The following is a 14,596-nucleotide window of genomic DNA, read 5'->3' on the forward strand; positions in this document are numbered from 1 at the left end:
TTCCACCATCACTGGATATGAATGTGGTTTCCAGTTCTTGGCCTCCTGGAACAAACGCTTCAGTGAGCACTAACATGTGCTTTTACAGAGTCCCAGAAATGGAATTGTGGCACATATATTTTGAATTGTAATAGATACTGCGAGATTGCTTGATGATGGCATTTGGAGAAAACTTTAAAAACTATGGACTGCATAAGACTGATTTGATTCTAAACCTTTAATGGATGAGTCTAGATAGAAGTGATTATTTCAGTGATTATTTTTAGCATGAAAAGAAATATGGGTAAATTGGAAAATTGCTTTTTTATAGTCCTAAAATTTACAACTCTTTGTTCAGAAGGAAGTTCAGATTACCAGTTATCGGGTCTTTCAAACATCTGTTTGTCAAAGTTTGTGTTGAAGACATCAGTTACAAGAAACACATCATGAAAGAAAACTGTGCGTGCCTAGAGGGTTACTTTTTCCAGTCAGAATAGCCCGTGATAAGTATTTCAAGGCCATCAGTGAAAATGGAATAAGGGGACTAGATTTAAGTTGTATTAAGTGATAAAATAATAAGATACACCTAGTGAGTTTCTTCAGCATTAATGGTTACCTGAAACTCTGCAACCAACCTCATTAATCAAGTAGGCAGGGTCTGAGTAATATGTCATTATTAAATGATTGATAAAAGTGTTTCTCTGTTTGATTCTTCGGACATTTTAATATGCTATTTTATTTCCAAGTCAACAGGTCAGGATAGCTTTTACGCAGCAGTATTTCATTTGTTCTACTTTATTTTTTTAAATTTTTAAAAAAAAAATTTCCCCCATTAAAGCATTATCTGGTGAAAGAAAAAAGCTAAACCTGGCTTTTGAATTCCAAGATCTCACTGCTCAATGGCAAGGAAATTAGAAGTTGTTTTCTGGCACGCTTGACAGACTCGGCAAACTGGCATCAGGAGATGTTCTTTCTGATGGGCGTCGTGCTGTGAGCAGGCGCTGTTCTCTGTAAGTCTGTACCGCTGGGTCCTTCCCTGTATTTGCTAGGGAGGGATAGGACTAGATTAAAATTAAGCCAAGTGTTTATTTCTTTTTTATTAGGTTAATTTAAACAAATAGACAAGTAATGCATGTATGTTGCAAACTTTAAGTTTTGTGTTGAGCTTCTTGGTTACAGTGTATCACAAGTGATGCACACTGAGCCCCCGGGAGGAGGCGTGTGAGCTCTGGGGACCCGAGTTGGTTGAACTTTGGGCTTTTGCTTGGAGCCTCTTGATATTACAGAAAGGTCTTGTTCCATCAGTTTTGCTTTTGTGATGTCCTTGGACATCTGGGATTCCTCCTTTCTTTTAGACTTAGATCATTTCTTTTAATAAGTAAGATTCTCTCCATGTCACAACGAATTTTGTTGTGTGCCAACCTGCGATGGAGTGATTGCATTTGCTGTATTTTTGTGTGATCTCTAGCACAATGTTTATAAATAGTTCTGACTTAAAATGACAAGTTATGTCACAAAGTTATGAAACAATTAGGAAAAAGACATTTGAGAAACTATCACCCAATTATTTAGAAGTGGTAACTTTTATCTCTTTGCTACCAATTTCATATGCTTTCTTTTCATAGTACACATACAATTTGAAATGCTGACTTTAAGTGATTTACCTTTTAATAGGTAATACATGCAAATTTTTTTAAAAAAACAACAAAATTGACTAAATGAAATGTATTAATCTCTTTCTCCCTTCTTTACCATGATGACTAATTCCCTTTCAAGGAGACATCTACTATTTCTGGTTTTCTAATTTACTGGAATTTTAGATCATTTACATTGTTTATAACCCGTTTCTATATTAAACAAAACTTTTATGAACATTCTTATGCATATATTGTTTCTCATATGTGTGAGTATTTGGATTGGAAGAAAAGGCTGCCACTCAAAATCTACAGCAAAAACTGACTATCGCTTGCTAAACAACGGAAAAGTCTGCTTGTGGGATACAGTTCTATCAAAACAAAGCAAATCTAATATGATGTAGGGTTTGGGAAGCATTGAGTCTAGGGCTTGATGGACTTTTAGAAGCAAGAGTGTTTAAGGATTGATTGAGCTGTGCAACCTTGGCAATTGGCATGTGCCTTTAAGAAATGCAGTTGCTAAATCGATTGTCACTGGTCAGTTGTGATGGCTTTGAACACAGTGGTACTGGTGACTTGTTTATGTCTTGGGACAGCGGCCAAAGAACAGTCATCATTTTCCTTTCTTGACTTTGGAATATACAAACTTTAAATTGTCATCTTCACGAGAAATTCATGGCAATGGAATTGCTGGGTCAAACAGTAAGTGTGTTCTGTATTTTGATTGATTTCCACAGAGGTTTGCCAATTCACACTGCAGCCGGCAAGGAACGACAGTGTTGATTGTCCCACAGCATGGTATGTCATCAAGTTGTTGACCTTTGTTAACCTGATAGGTGAACTGAAGTATCTTGGAAGTTTTAACTTGTCTGTTTCTTAGTATAAGTGAAGTTGAGAAACTTTGTACGTGATTAAAAGCCATTTTATTTTATTTTCTATACATTTTTACTAACATCTGTCCATTTTCAATAGAGTTTTTTAAAACACTGATTTTAAAGGACTCTATATATTAATTAGCTCTTTACATTTTCTCTATATGTTGTCTTACAATTGTATTTAGGATATTTATTTGGGGAGAGGGGCATATAAAAGCTGTTATATAGTTGAATTTTTTAGTGTCTTCTGAGTTTTATACTATAGTTGGAAAGACGTTCATTTTTGAGATTATTATATTTTTCTGTGCTTTGTCTTAGTGCTTTTATGGTATAATTTTCTTTTAATTCTTATTTTTTATTGAAGTGTAGTCGATTAACAATGTTAATTTTAGGTGTACAGCAAAGTGATACATACATACACACACATATATATACACACACACACACATATACGCATACATACGTACGTATATATATATTTCAGATTCTTTTCCATTACAACTCATTACAAGAAATTGAATACAGTCCCCTGTGCTGTACAGCAGGCCTGTGTTTATATTGGTATAAGTATGAGGGAGGATTACACTTTTTCAGGGAGCTACTTCGTTGTCCCAGCACTGTTTGTTGGATAACACATGATTTCTCCATTAATTTGCATTGTCATCTTTGCCCCACACTAAATTTGCATAAATATGTTAATTTGTTTCCGACTTCCCCTCTGATCCATTGACTGGCATGCTGACTTTTCCATTCAGCATGCTACCACATGCATTTTTCTGTTTGCTAATCGGGCTTCTTTCTTATCGTGGTGGTGTTTACATTAAGTGAACATTCTGTAATGCACTCAACAACTCTCTTTCTTGTTGCCCACCATTTAACACTGGGGAAATACATTCACCTCGATTCATTCCAGAAGTAACCAGTTGTGCAAACTATTTGCCATTATCTGGACACTCGGTATATCTGCTGGTGGAGATTTCAAGCATTCAGCATTCTACCTTCTACATCACAGGTGGACATTTTCTCAGCTCAATAAGAGTTAGCCATTTAACGAGTTAGCAAGGAAAGGCTGACAAAAATTCAACAACGAGGTATCAGTCGTGAAATGGAAAAGAAAAATCTGTTGGATCTTTAAAATTTTTGTTTGAATTAGGACATTTAAAACTTAAAGAGAAATATTATACTCTATTCCAAGTGCTGGTTAAAAACAACTGGCTAATATGACTTCATTTTCTTAAGAATATACTTGCACTAAAAGCAATTCTTTTTTTGTGGATGATTCAGAAATACTGGCTGAGCCAGCATGCTGCCAAATTTGTAAGTGTGAGGGTATGTGTAGAAGTATGTGAGATGTGAATGTGTGTGTGTGTGTGTGTGTGTGTGTGTGTGTATACGTGTGTGTGTTGTGTTCCCTAGAGGGTAACACCAACATGTGTGTGCTTCTGTTGGACGGCACCCTGCGGACCTCACCCAGCTTCAAGACTGAGGAAAGAGCCCAGAGTCAGCGACAGAGACATCAATGGTTTAATGGATGGGGGAGCTTATATGTCGGAAGCAAGGTCCTAGTTCAACACCCCACTGTGTGCAGTGGGTGGTGGGCAGGGCATGGCTGCAGGCTTCGGTCCAGAGGGCAGGGGGAGGCTCCCACCTACTGCAGGGAGAAGTGACACCAGGCTAGCTCCTTGGTTACCAGGAAAACCAGCAGAAGGGCACGCCCCCCCCCCCCCTTTGATTAGAACAATCCCTAGCTGGGGCCTAGGGCTAGTTTGTAGGAAGGCCAGCCAGGGGAGTAAGTGTGGTGAAGCAGGCACTGTCCAGCAGAGGATGAACAGAGAGAAAGAGAACAGCTGTTTTGAGTGGCCTGACCACACAGCTCCCGAGGGCTGGTTTAATTTTTATTTGTCGTACGAGAGATTCTACCGCTTTATATTAAGAGAGAAGAGTGTTATTAGCTATTCCTTTCCATGGCCACTGAAATAAGGTTCCAGCTCAGAAACAAATTCCTTTTCCCTGGACCTAAGTTTGTTTCAGTGGTTAGGGGTGGGCACACCTGGAAGCAGGCAGCGTAAGCCACTTCACCTCTCTCTGCATATACTTGATAGGAAAGCTTCCCTATAGGCATTTAGTAGTTTCTCAGATTTATTTTAAGACACAGTGGTCAACACTTTTGTCAAGGAATATTTGCTACTCAAGTGAAATTAAGTTTCCTTTTATGCCCCCAAATCCTCACTGCCTGTAACACATGAATCTTCTTCCTCTGGGATAGATTGGAGTTAGTGGCCGCAGGTATTTGAAATTACTCACCCAAGGACTATGGAAAGTCATGGGTCAGTAAGATAAGAAAAGAAGTGATGGATCAGGAAGATAAACATCAGCAGTCTAATGAGGTCTCATGCTGCGTGAAGTAATGGTTATGAATCGCAGCATGGACTCAGTAGACTCCAGGAAGTACAATTGCATATGACTGTTTTAAATTACTTCTCATCCTAGAATTTAAAGAAAAAAAAAGAGGGGAAAATAAAAAATAATGACTTTTTCTGCTTCAAGTCAGTATCTTCATTCTGGCTAAATTCAGAAAAAAATGCATTGCCTCTTTACTCCGGTGAGTATGCCGTCTCCTCCTTCCAAAGGGCAGATAGATGGAGGAGAGCCGTGAGGAGCGTGGAGGTCCAGCAGGCACTTGGAGACTCCACCTGGGAGCGTTTTAGTCATCACGGCCAGTCTCTTTATGATACAAGGTCACCATTTCTAGCATAGTCAATGATATCTCAGACTGGAGCATCTCCTTAAATTTCATGAGTTGTGATGTCAGTAAAACTCATTCCAGGGAACTAAAATGTAATGGTGATCAAATAAGGGAAGTCTTCACTGTGTTTTGTTTTGTTTTTGGGAAAGAGGAGAGTACAAAGCAGAAGGTTAGTTGAGCCGTCTGAAAACCCAGCACTTTGCTCCGTCACAGACAAGATCCCAACTGGCCTAAGATCTTTAGGATCCAACCTCTGAGTCTGGGATACGAAGTCAGATTGCGTCCGGAGCTGCCTTCTGGGACTAGGTTAACAAAGTCTAGGTGGGAGCTTGTTCTCCTGAGGGGCTCTGGGATAAACAGTAGGTTCCCCATAAAGAGTCGGGATCATTCAGGAGCCAGGCTGAGCCAGTTCTCCGTGGCAACACTTTCCTAGCGTTTTCTATAAATGCCAATTCTCAGCCTCACCTCCAGAGCCCGACTCAGTAATTCTGGGGTGAGGTTTGGTAATATCTATTTTAACAAGTGCCCCGGGTGACTCCAGGTGAGGCTAAAGTTCTGTTGCTCTTTAGCGTGAATGTGATCACACTACAGCAGTATGAAAAATGACCCAGTTCGCGACAATAAGTGGTTCATTTGCAGGTGGTGGTGTGAGTTTTGTCAATTTCACACATTACAGATTTACACATCCATTCACGTCTATGTGCAAGCAAATAACAAAAGGCCTAACTCTGTGAGGGGGAATTTATTTGGTATGATACATTTAGGAAAAAAAAAATCAAGTTCTTGAGGTTTGATAAGAGTCTGTTTAAAATTCCTAGTTTTCCTAGAGAAACTGGAGGGGGCCACTGAATGGTCCACCTTAAGACCAAAAAAGGGCAAAAGTACAGAACAAAGGGCAAACAATGATTTCATTAGACAAATGAAATGGGAAAACGCAGTGAAATTCTATCCATCCCTCAGGACTGACTCCATTTAGAGGTCAGAAGAGCAGCCCGGAGTGATCTCACACTCATGGGCTCTGTAACCATCCCTCCCGAGCAACTGTAGAAGGGTTATGGCTAAGGATGGAAGAATCATCACATAAAGTTTTGAGCTCAACTACCCTTCTGTTGAGTACTAAGAAATAAAATAGATAATCAATCCAGATGGTCCGTCCCCTGGTGAGTAGTGAACAGCTGGTAGCTAAGTAGGTGAGTGCAATCAGCAGTGAAAACCAAATAGGAGCGTCAGTAATGAGTCTCAGTTCAGTTTTAGGGACTGACTGTTAAGCACATTAGGTGATGTCAAAGGTGTCCTGTGATGAAGAAGATGTCGGACGGAACTGGCTCAGGAAATTTCCAAATGCACTAAAAAAGGATTCCTTCCATTTTCTTCATGGCCCATTGCAGTTCACAGGGATTTTCCACATTGAAACAGGCTTCATGGTATCCAGGTGACTGATGAGGAAACCGAGCCTCGTCGAGATGAAATGACATCCAGCTTTTTGCTGTCAGAGCCTCTCATTCAGCACTAACTCAGCCTCTTACTCAGGCTCAGCTTCAGTTTATGGAGGACCAGCTTTAAGGAAGGACAATGTTGGGTTTCAAGGCACGTGAATGACCTCTGATAGTAAAGATGGTTGCGAGGATCCCTTTCCGTGCCTTAATTATTCTTTAGTCTTCAGTAAGTCTGTGATGAATTCAGTAGAAAGACTTCGAAAATTACCTAAAATTTTAATCATTAAAATCGTCACACTCATCTACAAAACAGAAACAGACTTGCAGACATAGTAAACAATCTATGGTTATTGGGGGAAGGTGGGTGGGAAGGGATAAATTTGGGACATTATGCTGTACACCAGACATTGGCACATTGTAACTGACTATGCTTCAATTAAAAAATAATTTTAAAAATTTAAAAAAATTGTCACAGCAATAAATGAGACAAGTATCTGTGAAACTGAGCATTCTTTTAAAGCAGGGAGCTCCTCACTGTGTGAATTCACTTCACAGCATGGTCACATGCAACTGATGTAACAGAATCCTACCAACAAACCGTTGTTCAACGCACAGCAGATTGCTAATTACACAGGGAGACACACTCTTTCAACAAGAATGGCACATTTTAACTGCCTTTTAGTGAGATGCTTTGTCTTTTCTTTTCCCCCTCCCACCTACATCCCATCAGCATTTACCCCAGAGCTGACGGAGTTTGTAATAGGTTCGTAATAGAAACATTTATGTATTAATAATAATAATGATGATAAATTCTGTTTTGCAGGTGCTTTCCCCTACATTTTGTCTCCATATCAACTCTGGGAGATATCCAGGGCAAGTGTTAGTATCTCTGCTCTATTGGTGAGGAAACCAAAGCACGGTGAACTTGGGAGATTTTTCCCAAGTTTCAGGGGTCAGTCAGAACTCAAGCTCTGCTTTGCTTTATCTGACCACATCCTATTCTGCATTTAATAAACGGAAGCTGTGCTATAACATAAAACACTCAGTGCTAGGCAAGAAGACGTGGCCACTTGTGTGGGGCTTCTGTCCCTGCTAGCTGTGTGTTCTTGACCTCATGATACCCACTTTCCTTGTCTTTAAAATGACAAAAATAGCAGCTATTCTATTAAAATTTTGGTGAAGATCTATGGAGATAATGCATGAGGAATTACTTTGAAATTTGTACAGTTTGTTCTTTACCTAGAGTCTTCGAGTGGACTTACACAGGATTATCAGACCTTTAACTTTACGCAAAATTTGGTGTTTGTTTATATATAATGCAGGTTTGGGGCGGGGGGTGAGTGCTAAAAATGTTATAAGAATTTCAGAGATTTCTGTGATTAAAAAAAGGGTAAGTATTGCCACAAAACATTATGCGAAGCACTAGAGTTATGCACACATTATGTCGTTTATGGTTTTATAGTGTATTTCTTCTAGAAAAAGTTGGAAATACAGAAAAGCTCAAAGACAAAAATAAGTTATCTAAAACATACCTCGTAGAGAGAACCCGTATACCCATGTGACAATTTTGGTAGACATTATCTTTCAGTTCTTTTCTTTAATATAAATAAAAAATTTTAAAATGTTTTGGGGGCAGTATACACACACACACACACACACACACACACGTAGTTTATGTGCACATTTGCAGTAAATATTTACAGGTTTGGGATCATTCTAAATATGTGAACATAATTTACATGATATTTAATGCCTGGCGTGAACTCTCTTTTTGGCTTTCTTTATAGTTCTTATACTTAATACTGTCTACTTTCAGTTGTTTTTATTTCTGCAATTTTTTTTTTACTGTTTTATAATAAATACGCTCCTACATATAATTATGCTATATATTCACAAATTCTATATATTTTCTAAAATCAACAGGTATGCTTATTTTTCAATTAGATGTTCAATTATTAAGTATTTAATTCTTCCAGATATATTTAACATTTCACTGCCATGTTTTCAAAAATCTAAATGCGATTTAAAAAAATTAATTGTGTCTATGAATTATTTTGGGGGGGTGGAACTTTTCCTTGTTTTTGCCTTTATCCTGGAATGTGGCTTCTCTCTTCTTTATTCAGGGCTTTTTTTATATCCCTCAGTTAAGTTTTGATATTTTCTTTACAACTGCTAATAACCTGCCTCTTTCTTTACAATCTTTATAGATTGTCATTTGTCTTTAAAAAAAAAATTTTGCATTGCTGTAACTTTCAGATCAATTTTTTAAAAAATAGTGGCTATAGCAGGTAGCACATCTTTTTCAAACATTAACGTGGGTGTTTCCATTTTCAGCGTTAATGATGGTTGGCTAAATGTGAGTAATAGTGGTCTTTAATATGGTGAGGAATATTGATGTCTACTCCCGGTTTATTAAAAGGCTTTGTGAAAATCAATACTAGTTGTCAATATTATCAAAGACATTTTGGACCTTAAAGGGTTAATATCCCTGTGACTTCCCTTTTGCCTAATGCGGTGAGTTGTTTGGGGATTTCTGTAGTAAATCGTTCTTGCATTCTTAGAATAAATCCTTCTTGATCTCTAGTGATTCTGTTTTAAATTCTACTAATAATTTGCCTTAAGTTGTTAAAATACTTATGTCAATATTTATGAAACTATCAACGTAAAAAGTGAAGCATAATTTACTCGCTGGCTTCTATGTAAAATGAGGATGTAAATAATCTTTTGTTCTCATATTATATTCAGACTCACTACCCAGTTTTTGTTCATGTCATCTGTGATTTTAGAGTTGGCTATTATTTTTAATGAGTTTTATCATATTGTTACAAGGTTTTTCTCTCATTAAGCTGAAGTATATCCTCCACAAATATGTTCTGGGACAGTTGTCTGCTTTCTCAACGCATCACTCAGGTACCTTACATATGAGTGACAACTTGGGGACCATAGGATTCTTGGATAACACATTTTTCCTTCAAAACTTGATGGATGAGCTTTCATTGCATGATGGCCTTTGATGCTACTGGGGAAAATACAAAGAAGGAAGGAGAATGGCTGGTAGCCAGCCGCGTGGACCCCTTAGCTTTTCATCTGTCAGGTGAGAAGGATAAACTAAGTGAACCCTAATGCCTCATTTGTCACAGAAAAAAATACATTTGCGATATGACTGTAAACAAACAGTGGATAACAGATATCTAAGTGGGCAAGTATTAAGAGCAGTTAAGAATAACCATGATGACAGTGAAAGTTAACATTTTCCAAGCATGTAGCACGTGCCAGGTTTACTGGATCCTTGAATTCTCACAACCACACTGTGATTGTGGCCATAGTTTCTCCATCATACAGATGAGGAGACTAAGGTTCGAGAGGCAGGTCTTTATCCAACTCACATAACTAGCTCCTGGCAGAGCCCGGTTTCAAACCGTGGTCCTTTGGGAGCCTCCATCCGTGTGCGCAGTTGCTCTGCTTTGCTGCCCCCACTGACGTTGAGCAATCTGGGCTAGAGGGCGTGGGTAACTAGCTCTTAGGGTAGAAACCAACAGTTGGCATGAGAATGTTTAAGAGCAAAGCACAATGATCCCTTAAAGAAGGAAGACTCGGAATTACGGGGTTCAGTGAATTTGAACTAAAGGACAACTGAGGGTGGGTGGGTAGTGTTGGGGGAGGAGCTGGAGAAGGGAAGACAAACAGCCTCGCTGCTGTTCTTCACCCACAGGACACAGGCAGTGAGACAGAGCCCTGGTCACGTGTCTACCTCCACTTTGGATCTACATGGATTATGTGAATGTCAACATGATTTAGAATTTTATCCAAGTTTTCACAATGGCCATCCTCCACAGAGTGAGTTGTATGAAAACGTTTCACTGGGACTTGATGCTTTTTTATGTCTATGATAGAAGACGGAGAATAACCCCAGTCACTCCCTCCCTCCGAGTGTCCCCCACAGGCAATGAGGGATGGATGCTACAGGCAGGAGTCAGAGTCACCGTCATGGTTTCTAAGAGTCTTAAGCTCTCCATCTGCAAATAACCATAAATTACATGTTAAATTCAATGTCCTCTATTACAGAAGAAAGGAATTCACTGTAAAGACAAGAGAGGAAGATATTCTTTTCTTACAGGCATAGAGCTCCCTTCTTCCATCTTCCTTCACTCATACTTTGGTTTAGTCTAGAGTTTTCCCTTGTAAAACCTTCTTATTTCTCAGCTCTAAGGCCCTCCTTAGTGGGCACATCCAGTTATTCAACAGGGAACATATATACTCCCCATTGTAGAAGAAAGTAGTAAGATTGAGTATAATCAGCACTGGCTTCAAATAGCCTCCTTAATTGGATTAATCAAATCAAGGAAGCTGCAACCTTTCGCTACTCTGTTTTAGAAACATGACGTTCCAAGAGGTGGCCAGGGGTCAAGGAGTGCTCAGACCCTGAAGGGAGACCTGCTGTTACTTTTTGGGTCCATGGTCATAGGATTTGTCCCCTTATTTTGTTTGCTATTTTCACATTTCTAAGTTCACCACATTTTTGACACAAAACTGGGACTTATATTTAAATCGTGAAGACCTTAGTTTAAAGGCCATAGGAAAAAGTATCTTTTTATTTATTTATGTTTTGCATATTTAATGTTACAAACATGTAGAGGAAAATTAGAGAAAGACTCCCTGGTTGATTTTGTTATTAGTGGGATAGGACCAGGACCATGAGAGGCCACGTTGGATTGGGTATAACGTTGCCGGAATGTACACAAGATTCAATCCTCCATGTAGCTTACCCATTTCATGTGATACTGAACTATTCTATCACTGATGTGGAGACAAAGGTACTGTTAATATAACAGAGTTCAGGCTACTGAGGTTTCCTCCCCAGTTTTTGGTGAATTTCCAAAGGAAGCACAGCCCACACTCCCATTCCCTGATGGGAGAGACTTCCGTTCTGAACGGGACCTCAGTCTTTTCCACGTGGTCTGGGTTACACCTTTGTCTTGTGCCCTTGGAAAGGCTCGTTCGCCAGAAAGTCAAAGAAAGGAAATTTTATTTCCTTTTGGGCATGTCAGCTCCTCAATTCTGAAGTAGTTAGGGCACTGTTAAATAGAATTGAGTGTGAATTTCTAAATGGACACACAGGATGCATTTCCAGCTCAAAGTAGGATAACAGGGTGTGAGCATGTGAGGACGAGAACACATGGCTTTTGTCATGGGCTGCACTGTGTTCCCCCAAAGGACGCCGAAGTGCTAACCCGCAGCCCCGATGGCCATGACTCTACTTGGCAATAAGGTCCTTGCAGACGATCATTAGGATGAGGTCATTAGGGTGGGTCCTAATCCAATACAGCTGATGTCCTTATAAAAAAGGGGGACATTTGGACACAGAGACTGAAAACAATGTGAAGACACAGGAGGAACGCCATCTACACGCCAAGGGATGCCTGAAACTACCAGAAACTAGGAGAGAGGTCTGGAACAGATTCCCCCTGACAGCCCTCAGAGGGAACCATGCTGCTGACACCTCGACCTCAGACTTCTGGCCTCCAGATCTGGGAGAAAGTACATTTCTGTTCTTGAAGCCACTCAGTGCACTGTGTTTGTCACAGCAGCCCCAGCAAAGCAGGACAGCTGCTCTATTCCCAGTTCAGCCATTTGGGTTAAAACCCTTAAAAATGGTAGTTATCAGTAAGTTTTCAAGCCAGATGATCGAGGCACTGGGTCAACAGTCACTCGCGGGGAATAGGGTTGGTCTGTGAAGATTCTGCAGGCAAGTTCTTCTAGCGGTGAAAATGTCCTTACAGCTGCTTGTGGAAATGTGATGGAGATTGGTGAACCCAGGTTTGGTTTCTCTTCTTTTCATCTTTTCTGACACTTCATTCTCTTATAGACTGTGGTTTCCCCTATGTGCCTAATTATGAAATTAACCAGCACCCCCGCTGCCCCACAAGCACATGACGTAACTTTGCCGTCCCTGTCTCTAATTTTCCAATAGTGTGCATTAGACTCAGTATGCATTAGACTCACCAAAGAATTTTACCTTGTGGCCTACTGAACAAAAGAATAAGATGCTATGTTTAATTATGCTCTGTCTAGACAGGTTTCTGTCTCAAAATAATTTCACTGAAGCTTATGGAAATGTCTGCTTTGTTAGGCAGATGGGTTCCAACCAGCACCGCTCCCGCCATGAGAGAGGTTTCCAAGCCTGGATTTCACAATCGACATGTGTGCTCACAGGAACTGGAGGGGAAGTCACCCAGCCTCTCTGGTGGTTTGCTGAAGTCCTGGCTATTTTCCACAGGAGCTAATCAAACATCTGAAATTAAAGGGAAGGATGAAAGAAGGAACAAATGGAAGAAGAAGGGAGAGGAGGGAGGGAGAGGGGGAGAGAGAACAGGGAACATCTGAAAGGGAGAGAAGGTGGAGGGGGGTAAAGAGAGAAAGAGAAAGACAGCCAAGAGTGAAATTCCAGAGGCCACTCCGCAGCTTTCTTTCACGTGTGTAATAAAGCCGTGATATCTATCTTAGACCACACGCAACCCATTCTCTTTACCGTGAGACTAGGATTATACACCACTGTGGATATTTCAGTTTTAAAAGTGCGTTGAGACCTGATATGATACCACATTAAACACATCTCCTATTGATTCTTTCTAACCTTGCAAAACGAGCTGCGCGGTTAAGTACCTTTTACTCCAGCCTGGCTGATGGGACCACAGATGTTAACTGCCGGGCTGAATTTCCTCGGAGGTCAGCAGACGGGGCCAGAGGGAGGTGACCCGGGGAACATCTTCTGGTCAGGGGACTATTTATCCTTGCAGCCCTCAAATCCAGTTTGAGGATGCATGTCTGGACAAGTCTGAATCATGGAGAAATTAAATCAAGCCTCACGACCTCCCTACCCACTGTTTAACCAGTCACACGGATGTGTGTGGCTTCTGAAAATCTGGAGTCTGTTATACAAGGAGAACATAATTCATGGTTTGGAAAGCTAAAGTTTCTTGTTCTCAAAGCTGATTTTCTCTAAGTTATGGCTTTGCTTCAAGTTATAAAAAAATTAAAATAACACTGTGATTTCTTCTACTCCTCTGGACTGTCTGCTTTAACACCTTTGCCCTTGGGATTCTGTTCTTCCCGTGTGTGGTGCTGTGGAGACGGAGCAGGTCTTTCTGTGAATGGTGTCAGTGCTGCCTGCAGACTCCATGGGACAGGAAGTGGCTGCTGAAGCCAGTCACCGGGATTGAAACCCTCATTTACCATTTGTAAGACCTCAGGCTAGTGTTTCAGAGGATTTATTTTTCCATCTGGAAAATGGGATGATCATACTTGGGGTAAGAATCAGCAGTTAAAATGTATAGGGCATAATATATCCTCATGGAAAGGTGGTTATCAGTTTTTTTCCTGCTATTGTTATTGCTAATGTGATCATAGTTTTCATTTTCACCTGCTAGTCTGGATGGTGTCCCCATTTGTGGAGAATAATCGAATGGCAATGGGGACCAGAATTCACCTCAGAGGAGGCAGGAGGACCCCCCCAACTCTGTGGGGTTGGGAGATGGCTGGGATGAAGACCCTCAGACTCCTCGTAGCCATGTTGGTTGGATTATATGTTATTATAATCCCTCCGACCATCTTTTGCTTAGCGCTGGAGTCACCTGCTTCGCTCTGGGTGGGGGCTGGAGAGGATGGTCCACACCACCGGACTGTGAAGTGTGAGACGGCACAGGGCATGGCTGTCTGGTGTGTGATGCTCACCTGGGAACTAGCGTATGCACTGAATGAAAGAATGAAGACTTTGCACAGAAAGTGACCTGAAACTGTTTGTTGTACTTATTTAAGTTGAATGGAAAATGTTTGCACTGGAATTATAAGTAGAATTTATTAGAGCTCAGTTCACGAAGAGTTGGCATGTCATACGAGGAGTGGGGAAGGAAACTGATGTCTAGGACA

At 40.4% G+C, this 14,596-nt stretch overlaps 1 long non-coding RNA gene across 2 annotated transcripts; it reads left to right on the forward strand.

Moving 5' to 3' along the window:
• Positions 1–1,033: 1,033 nt before the first annotated feature.
• Positions 1,034–13,729, forward strand: LOC116660603. Of its 2 annotated transcripts, XR_004316190.1 has the most exons (4): positions 1,034–2,411; positions 9,581–9,764; positions 10,383–10,507; positions 12,801–13,729. It is a non-coding gene; the product is annotated as an uncharacterized LOC116660603 (long non-coding RNA). The 2 variants fall into 2 exon arrangements; XR_004316184.1 differs by lacking the exon at positions 1,034–2,411 and having other exon boundaries at positions 8,534–9,764.
• Positions 13,730–14,596: the final 867 nt, after the last annotated feature.

The sequence above is a fragment of the Camelus ferus genome, chromosome 1, assembly GCF_009834535.1.
Source record: "Camelus ferus isolate YT-003-E chromosome 1, BCGSAC_Cfer_1.0, whole genome shotgun sequence".
Classification (NCBI taxonomy): Eukaryota; Metazoa; Chordata; class Mammalia; order Artiodactyla; family Camelidae; genus Camelus; species Camelus ferus.